This window comes from Jaculus jaculus, chromosome 1 (genome assembly GCF_020740685.1).
Source record: "Jaculus jaculus isolate mJacJac1 chromosome 1, mJacJac1.mat.Y.cur, whole genome shotgun sequence".
NCBI lineage: Eukaryota > Metazoa > Chordata > Mammalia > Rodentia > Dipodidae > Jaculus > Jaculus jaculus.
The window spans coordinates 244,440,981-244,449,675 of record NC_059102.1 but is presented as its reverse complement, the minus strand read 5'-3'; the positions used below and the strand labels follow the sequence as shown (position 1 = coordinate 244,449,675).

Below are 8,695 nucleotides of genomic sequence, written 5' to 3'. Positions count from 1 at the left end.
CGAGACTGCAGCTCCCAGGCTTCTGCCCCCCAACTCTCTGCCTGCCCTGCACCCCATCCTGGCCACTTGACTCTGTTTACTGTGCTGAAAGCCAGACTCCATAGTTTCTGCCTGTGGCTTTGAGCCTGCAGGCTTCCGCAGCAGGGTGTTAACTGCCCTCCCTCCAAGGCCTGTAGGAGAAGGGGGGACGTCCCTCAGCTCTCTGGGATCCCCTAGCTCTCCTTCGAAGCCTATCTGGATCTAGGCACTGTGTCACCTGTCTCCAAGTGACAGGCCTATCTTTCCTCTGAGAAACTTGTCTCCTGGGGGAGGGGATGGGGGGTCTTTGTATTCCGTCCGTCCTTGCTCTCCGCCTAGTTCATGCTCAGCAGAGCAGGCCTGTACTAGCCCAGTGGGTTTCAACACCATGGTGTCTCAGGAACTCCCAAAGGGCTTGTTAAGACACAGGTTCTGGGCCTTAACCCCAAGTTTCTGATTCAGCAGTGCTGGGGCTGGCCCAGAAATGTGTGTTTCTAGCAAGTTCTCAGGAGATGGCTGGTCTGAGCCCACGTTTTGAGAGCCACTCCCAGGTACCTCTTCTGAGCAGACACAACTCTTGGGGCAAAAGGCCCAAGTTTAGCCTGGGTTTGTCCAGCAGCAGGGTCCTTGAGTTGGGCACAAACGATCCAGTCCCACAGCTACCCCTGCCTTCCCATGCTAGGCTCCAGAGGACTCGGGAGGTCTCGGGACACTCCACCACACAGCCATTCCCTTGTTCACTCAACTGCCCCCGATGGAGGCTCCTGAACCCCAGATACTGACCAGACTGGGATGCCATAGTGAACCTTCACTCCTGCCCACCACTGCCCAGGCCTCAGGATGGTCCTGGGCACCTAGACACAGCCACAGAAGGAGCCAGTTTTTCCAGCACGGAGACCACAAGAGGCGAAGGCTCCCTCGCTGCCTTTACGCTACTCTTCCCATGCGACAGACCAAGAAGGACAGAAATGATTGTCCCCTGTGACAGGCTTGGGGTGAAGAGGGGAAAGCAAGACAGTGGTGACAGACTTCCCGTCTACCATCCTTTTCTCCATCTCCTGCCCGGCTCACCCCAGCAGACTTGTGTTTGGAAGGGAGAAGGAAGTCGGGGAGAGAGTAAGCGGCCCATGCACCAGCCTCGCTCAGACACCCCCAAGCTTTCCCCACCTTCTGGACCCAGCCTGAGCCCCCAGTCTGCCTTTATAGCTTGCTCCCTCCCCTCTGCCCTTCAGGTCACAGGCAGGCACGGTACCAACTCCGAGCCACACGAGAGAAATCCAAGGATCCTCTTCCTCTTGTCTTTGTCACACCCCAAAGCCAGCCGGGCCCTGGGCTCTGCTCTGCTTCCCCTTGAGGTCTCTGATCTACTTTCCCGCACAGACCGTGTCACCAGCCTTGCTTGGACCATCCAGCAGCCAGTGTCGCTGCCATGCCCCCTCCCTGTTCTCACGGGCTGCTGCAGAAGTTTCTCCGGCTCCTAACAGGGCAGCCAGAGTCACACTCACAACTCACACCCTCCTAGACCTCTCGCTCCCCCAGCTCCAGCCACCCAGAATGGTGCAGCCTTCCTAGAGGCCTTTGCTTCCCACCCACCCCCTCCAGTCCCGCTGTAACCTCGGGCTGCCCAGCAGCCCTTGACGGCCTTTGATGCCCTTCCTCTTGCTCCTGAAGGCCCGATGTCCTCCTTTCCTTGCACTTCACTCACACTTCTGAAGTCGTCAGTGCGCTACTCTGGGAAGAACTTGCGTGTGGACACCATGCCTCCTGTCCTGTCCTCAGTGTCCAACACAGAGTAGGTGCTCCACAGAGCCTCTCGGAGTAAATGAACAGACGCTCAGACAACGCTGGGAGGTGCCATCCTGGCCAGTGACGGCGCAGGAAGTTGTCTTTCGGGGCTCAGAAGGGATCCTTGCCTTTCCTTGTGGTCCTGAAATAAGGCCAGGCACACAGTGGAGGGAAAGCACCGGTTATGAAACTGTCTTGTCTTGGATTTTGGTACCAGCCTCTCCTCCCAAGGGAAGGAGCAGTCACAGCCACTCACTGGCCTTGCCATAGGAGCACCTACAGCCACTCATTGCCCTTGACACAGGTGACCTCCTGCAGTCCTCTCCAACAATGAGCTCATGTGTATGAACGATGGCTAGGCAGCTGGACCTCTGTTGTTGACAGACTTAGTTCCTAAACAATGACCATCCCCTCTGCCCCATGGCCAGGCTGGGGCCAGGCACAACAGGGCAACAGGTGCCAGTGTAGGCAAAGAGCCCTGCCTATGTGTCTGTGGCCCCCACACACACCTCCTTCCCCTCCAGTCCTCTCCAAACCCCAAACCTCTGGCCAGCCTCATGCTCCTGCCCCTCACCCCATGACTGTTGCATGGGGAAGGGATTAGCTAGTTGTTGGGCGGGGGGTCTGTGGGGGAGAACCTCTTTGGTCAGCAGGTCAAATGAAGTTTCTTCAAGAAACCAGACAGGGCCAGGTGTGGTGGCGCACACCTTTGATCCCAGAACTCAGGAGGCAGAGGAAGGAGGATCGCCATGAGTTCAAGACTACCCTGAGACTACATAGTGAATTCCAGGTCAGCCTCGGCGAGAGCGAGACCCTACCTCAAAAATAAATAAATAAATAAATAAATATCCAGAAAGGGCAGATAACCGCTCCCAAACCTCTTCCAAAGGGTGAGCTTCCGTGAAGTGCCAACCCTCCCATGCAGGGTCAGCCGCGATAGTCCTCACTGTGAGAGAAAGAGGAGCACCCCCCCATCACCGTCCTCCATGCTACTCACACCTCCTCTCTTCTCGTCAGAGCTTCAGAAGGACTGATGACATCAAACCCAGCTCTCAGACACCACTGATGATCCAGCAGAGGACAGGGTGCTGGGGAAGAAGTGAATCGAGAGCGGTCACTGCTGGGACAGAGAGGTAGGAAATGGGACTGGAAGATATAATTAGTTCTCCTAGCCAAAGAGGCCATGGAAATGGTGCTGGCCTTCATGAGAGAGACCATCTCCCCCTCACAGATCTGCTGTGCATCACCGAAGTCTTTTGTTTTTCATTTTTCTTTTCTCTCTCTCTCTCTGTTTTTTTTTTTTTTTGTTTGTTTGTTTGTTTGTTTGCTTGTTTTTCAAGGTAAGGTTTCACTCTAGTCCAGACTGACCTGGAATTCACTATGTAGTTTCAGGGTGGCCTCGACTCACGGTCATCCTCCTACCTCTGCTTCCGGAGTGCTGGGATTAAAGGCGTGTGCCACCACACCTGGAAACTATGCATGGTCCTTGGTTGGAACTTCCCGCAGTGTGGCCTTCTGGGCCCTGGGCTGCATCTGCAGCCTTTCACACCGCATTGGCATAGACGTGAAAGGTGCCAATGTAATGGTGAGTAAAATGCCAATGCTTTGGTTGTAATCAAGACAGTAGAATTAAACTGTCCTAGGAGCTACCCTGCCCTGTGATTGGGTATTCTCCACCAGTGCTCACTGTGGGGAAAGCCAGTTTTTTGGTTTTTTTTTTTTAATTATTTATTTATTTGAGAGCGACAGACACAGAGAGAAAGACAGATAGAGGGAGAGAGAGAGAATGGGCGCGCCAGGGCTTCCAGCCTCTGCAAACGAACTCCAGACGCGTGCGCCCTCTTGTGCATCTGGCTAACGTGGGACCTGGGGAACCGAGCCTCGAACTGGGGTCCTTAGGCTTCACAGGCAAGCGCTTAACCGCTAAGCCATCTCTCCAGCCCGAAAGCCAGTTTTAATGAAGCACGTCCTTGATGAAGCAGGAAAACGTCGTCAATGTAGCCAACTCCATATGATTAGAGTACAAAGAGCCCTTCTGCTATAGATAGAACTTTTTTGTTCTCTTTCTGGAGATGGGGGTCTCACTAGGTTACTCGGGCTGACCTAATGCTGGGATTTCAGGTGTGTACCACCAGCCACACTTCTTGAATTCCATCATGCATATTGTTTTCACCTGAAAGAACGACTGATTGAAAGATGATTGTTACACTTGATTATTGGTGGATATTTTCTCCAAACTGAACAAAGTAAGACTATTACTTTAAGGAAACAGGAAGGTTTGTTACCAATTGTTCCAGCAGAATGTTGTATCTTGGAAAACATATCTGCCATTGTGAATTTGGCAATTCTCAGATATGTAAAGACTTTTCTAACAAGATTGGCAGAGATAGATAGATATTAAAGGTTATAATTTTAAAATCATCGTATATGAAATGGGTGAGCATCCAGAAGAGCTGCATGACAGAACAGCGATACCCTCCACTCGTGGGCTTCAGAGTGCTACAGAGTCAGGCGGAGAAAACATCTATTCAAGGTACAGTAGAAGCCGGTGGAATGGCATGTAAGAAACTCTGGAACTTCATTTATGGGACTTCACCTTTGACTCCAAGAAATACCACCTGGCTTACCTTTAGGGACTACCTCCTGGATGAATTTCAATGCAGTTTTCAAGGATAGCCACAGTTCTCTAAGGAAGGCTATTAAAACGTTTCTTTTTCAGCCACATCTCTTTGTAAGATTGGAATCGTGTGTGTGTGTGTGTGTGTGTGTGTGTTTCAGCGATAACAATGCAACAGATTGACAGCAGAAGCGGATGGGGAAGCCCACCTTGCTACAGCTAGCCAGACCTCGAAGGGATTGCCTTTTTTTTTTTTTTTTTTTTTTGTCATTTCAAGGTAGGGTCTCACTCTAGTCCAGGCTGACCTGGAATTCACTATATAGTCTCAGGGTGGCCTCGAACTCAGGGCCATCCTCCTACCTCTGTCTCCCGAGTGCTGGGATTAAAGGTGTGTACCACCATGCACAGCCTGAAAGGATTGCATTTTTTTAATTTTTTTGTTCATTATTATTTATTTATTTGAGAGAGAGAGAGAGAGAGAATGGGCACGCCAGGGCCTCCAGCCACTGCAAACGAACTCCAGATGCGTGTGCCCCCTTGTGCATCTGGCTAATGTGGGTCCTGGGGAACCGAGCCTTGAACCGGGGTCCTTAGGCTTCACAGGCAAGCACTTAACCACTAAGCCATCTCTCCAGCCCAAGGATTGCATTTTTATAAATGTGAAACAATCCTACTTTTCTCATTGTGTAGTTTTGGGAGGTTTGAGGAACAGGTTGTTTCTTTGTTTTGTTTTGTTTGTTGTAGCAGTTGCCTTCACATGGCTGGGACAAAACACCAGGTCAAAAGCACATAAGGAAGGAAAGGGTTTATTTCCCACTCACAACCTTGAGGGGAAGTTTCATCACAGTGGGGAAAGCACAGCAACAGGAGACAGTCACATCTCCACATGTCAGCAGGGAGGAAGTAGAGATAGTGAGCTCCATGCAGCAAGCGAGGCTGGGCCACTGCACCCTAGTGACACACCTGCAGCAAATCTCCACCTCCCAAAGGCTCCACCAGCTAAGAATGAATTATGAGGCCTAAGCACAAACCCATGAGGCTTTGAGGGACTTTTTACATTCACACCACCGCATTTGGTGTATATATATATATTCTTAATTTTATTTATTTGAGAGAGAAAAAGAGAGGAGAGAGAGAGAATGAGTGCACCAGGGCCTCCAGCCACTGCAAACAAACTCCAGACACATGTGCCACCTTGTGCATCTGGTTTATAAGGGTACTGGGGAATTGAACCTGTGTTCTTAGGTTTCACAGGTAGGCACCTTAACCGCTAAGCCATTTCTCCAGCCCAGATTTGGTTTTATTTTATTTTTCTTTATTTATTTGAGAGAGAGAGACAGAAATAGGCAGGGGAAAGAGAGAAAGAGAATGGAAGCGCCAAGGCCTCCAGCCACTGCTCACAAATTCCAGATGCATGCATCCTCCCTTGTGCATCTGGCTTACGTGGGTACTGGGGAGTCAAACCTGGGTCCTTTGGCTTTTCAGGCAAGTGCCTTAACCACTAAGCCATCTCTCTAGCCCCACTTTTTTTTTTGAGACAAGCCAGCATAAAGCACTTCTGTTGCAATAATAAAACTTGAAACTCATGTGGTGCAGGGGATGAATAATTTCTCTCACCAAATCACTACACAGGAGAGGAGGGTGAGGTGGGAGCAAGGGAGAAGAGCCAGGAAACAATCATCAGAGAGCCAGGCGTCAAAACCCAGGAGAAGCTGAGGCTGCGGTGACCAGCATCGTTCTCTTAGAGAACACTCAAGGATCCTCCGTGGTGACTGGGCTTTCGCTGGGCGAAAAGTCTACAAACCGCAACTTCAACTTCCTACTAAGGTTCTTCATATTTGGGAAGTGGAGCTGGGATAGTTATGAGGTTACAAAAGCCCTGAAAATCCTTTAGAAAAAGCATAGCATAAAAAATAAAAATTAGGCCAGGTCATGAAGAAGGCTTCAGAGGTCCCTGCTGGCCTCTGAAGGTCCTGCAGTGTCCAACATCACAGTGAAAGTGACCCGCTGTAAAGGGCAGCGGGCTTCAGAGGAGGGTGAGAGAGGCTGGTGGAGGCAAAGCCCTCCCCCTCCCTCCCCACTTCGGTTTGAGCAGGGCTTGGAACTGAACAGGACATCTCTCACACGGAGAAGAGTTCAGCCCTCCACGGCGTCTCAAATCTGCTATGGCTTCACAGCGCAGCAGCAAGAATGTCTTAATAGATAATAGATAAAAATTCATCCAAAAAAGAAAATAAAAATTCTTGCAAACCCCACCGCCCAACACCAATTTCTATTCTAAAGTTAACCCATTGCTTGTGTTGTTAATACTTGACAATATACTAAATTGGAAACCTAGATCCAAAAGACTGAAACCGAATCCTTCACCCCAAAACAAAATGAGTAACTTGAGGTTGACGGCATCCGGTTCAGGTAAACAGACATAGGAAGGGAAAGGGAAGAGGACATGGGTGTCCGAAGCAAAGCCCAGTGAGGAGCACATTCAGTTGGGTAGATGTCCACACAGGGTGTAGTGGGACGTGGGAACAGCTCCTCACGGATTCCTGTGCGCACCTCTGAAGACACCAGATCCCTCCATGGCCAATCCGTGCACAGGGAGCTAAGAGAGGAAGCCACTGCTGTCATTCCAGTTTCGGAAGCTCCACATCAAAGACGAGAGTGGCCTGTGGTGGGATGATGTCTGGTTGCCAGGCATAGTCTGGGAAAAGAGTTTGGCTCTCTCACCCACACTCATCTGGACCACCCCTTCTTCCCAGCGTCATATCAACCCTGCTTGCCTAGCATAAACTTAAAAGGTTTGTCTGTGTCCTGGGAAGTCAGATTTCTTTCCATCTTCAAGCATTCCGGTGTCGTGCACCATGCAGGTCTGGCCCGCCCTTCGGGAAGGTGCGCACATCTTCAGGGTAGATGGTCTCCACCTGCACTCCCATGGCAACGGCAGACGTGGGGTGGGCAGCCAGAGAGGACCCGGCGGTGACTCAGCAGCTCTGTCCCACATTTTTAAAAGCTTTACTAGCTTTATTTATTTATTTTTTTTTATTTGACAGAGAAAGAGGGAGAGAGAGAGAATAGGCGTGCTAGGGTTTCCAGCCACTGCAAACGAACTCCAGATGCATGCGCACCCTTGTGCATATGGCTAACGTGGGTCCTAGGGAATCAAACCTGAATGTTTGGCTTTGCAGGCAAAGCCTTAACTGCTAAGCCATCCCTCCAGCCTCCACCTTTGTTTTTTTGAGACAGGATCTTACTATGCAATCTGGGCTCACTTGAAACTCATGATTCTCCCAAGTGCTAAGATTAAAGGCATGTGCCACCAAATCTAGGTTGGTGTTCCTGGATTGGAAGAATCAATATTGTGAAAATGGCAATCTTACCTAAAGCAATCTACACATTTAATGCAATCCCTATCAAAATTCCAAAGGCTTTCTTCATGGAAATAGAAAAAACAATCCAAAAATTCATTTGGAATCACAAAAAACCTCGAATATCTAAAATAATACTGAGCAACAAAAAAGAGGCTGGTGGTATCACCATACCTGATTTTAACCTATACTACAGAGCCATAGTAACAAAAACAGCATGGTACTGGCACAAAAACAGACATGTAGATCAGTGGAACAGAATAAAGGACCCAGATGTAAGCCCAAGTAGCTATAGCCACCTGATATTCGATAAAAATGCCAAAAATACTCATTGGAGAAGAGACAGCCTCTTCAGCAAATGGTGTTTTGAAAACTGGATATATATTTGCAGAAGGATGAAAATAGATTCTTCTCTCTCGCCATGCCCAAGAATTAAGTCCAAATGGATTAAAGACCTTAACATCAGACCGGAAACTTTGAAACTGCTAGAGGAAAAAGTAGGGGAAACCCTTCAACATATTGGTCTTGGCAAAGACTTTCTGAATACAACCCCAATTGCTCAGGCAATAAAACCACAGATTAACCACTGGGACCTAATGAAATTACAAAGATTTTGCACCGCAAAGGACACAGTGAAAAAAGCAACCTACAGAATGGGAAAAAATCTTTGCCAGCTATATATCTGATAGAGGATTAATATCTAGGATATACAAAGAACTCAAAAAGTTAAATAATAAGGAATCAAACAAGCCAATCAAAAAATGGGCTGTGGAGCTAAATAGAGAGTTCTCAAAGGAAGAAATACGAATGGCATATAAGCATCTAAAAAAATGTTCTACGTCACTAGTCATCAGGGAAATGCAGATTAAAACTACACTGAGATTCCATCTCACTCCTGTCAGATTGGCCACCA

The 8,695-nt window shown here is 48.9% G+C and overlaps 1 pseudogene; it reads right to left on the bottom strand.

Moving 5' to 3' along the window:
* Window positions 1-7,041: 7,041 nt before the first annotated feature.
* LOC123457730 lies at window positions 7,042-7,350 on the bottom strand (annotated as a pseudogene).
* Window positions 7,351-8,695: the final 1,345 nt, after the last annotated feature.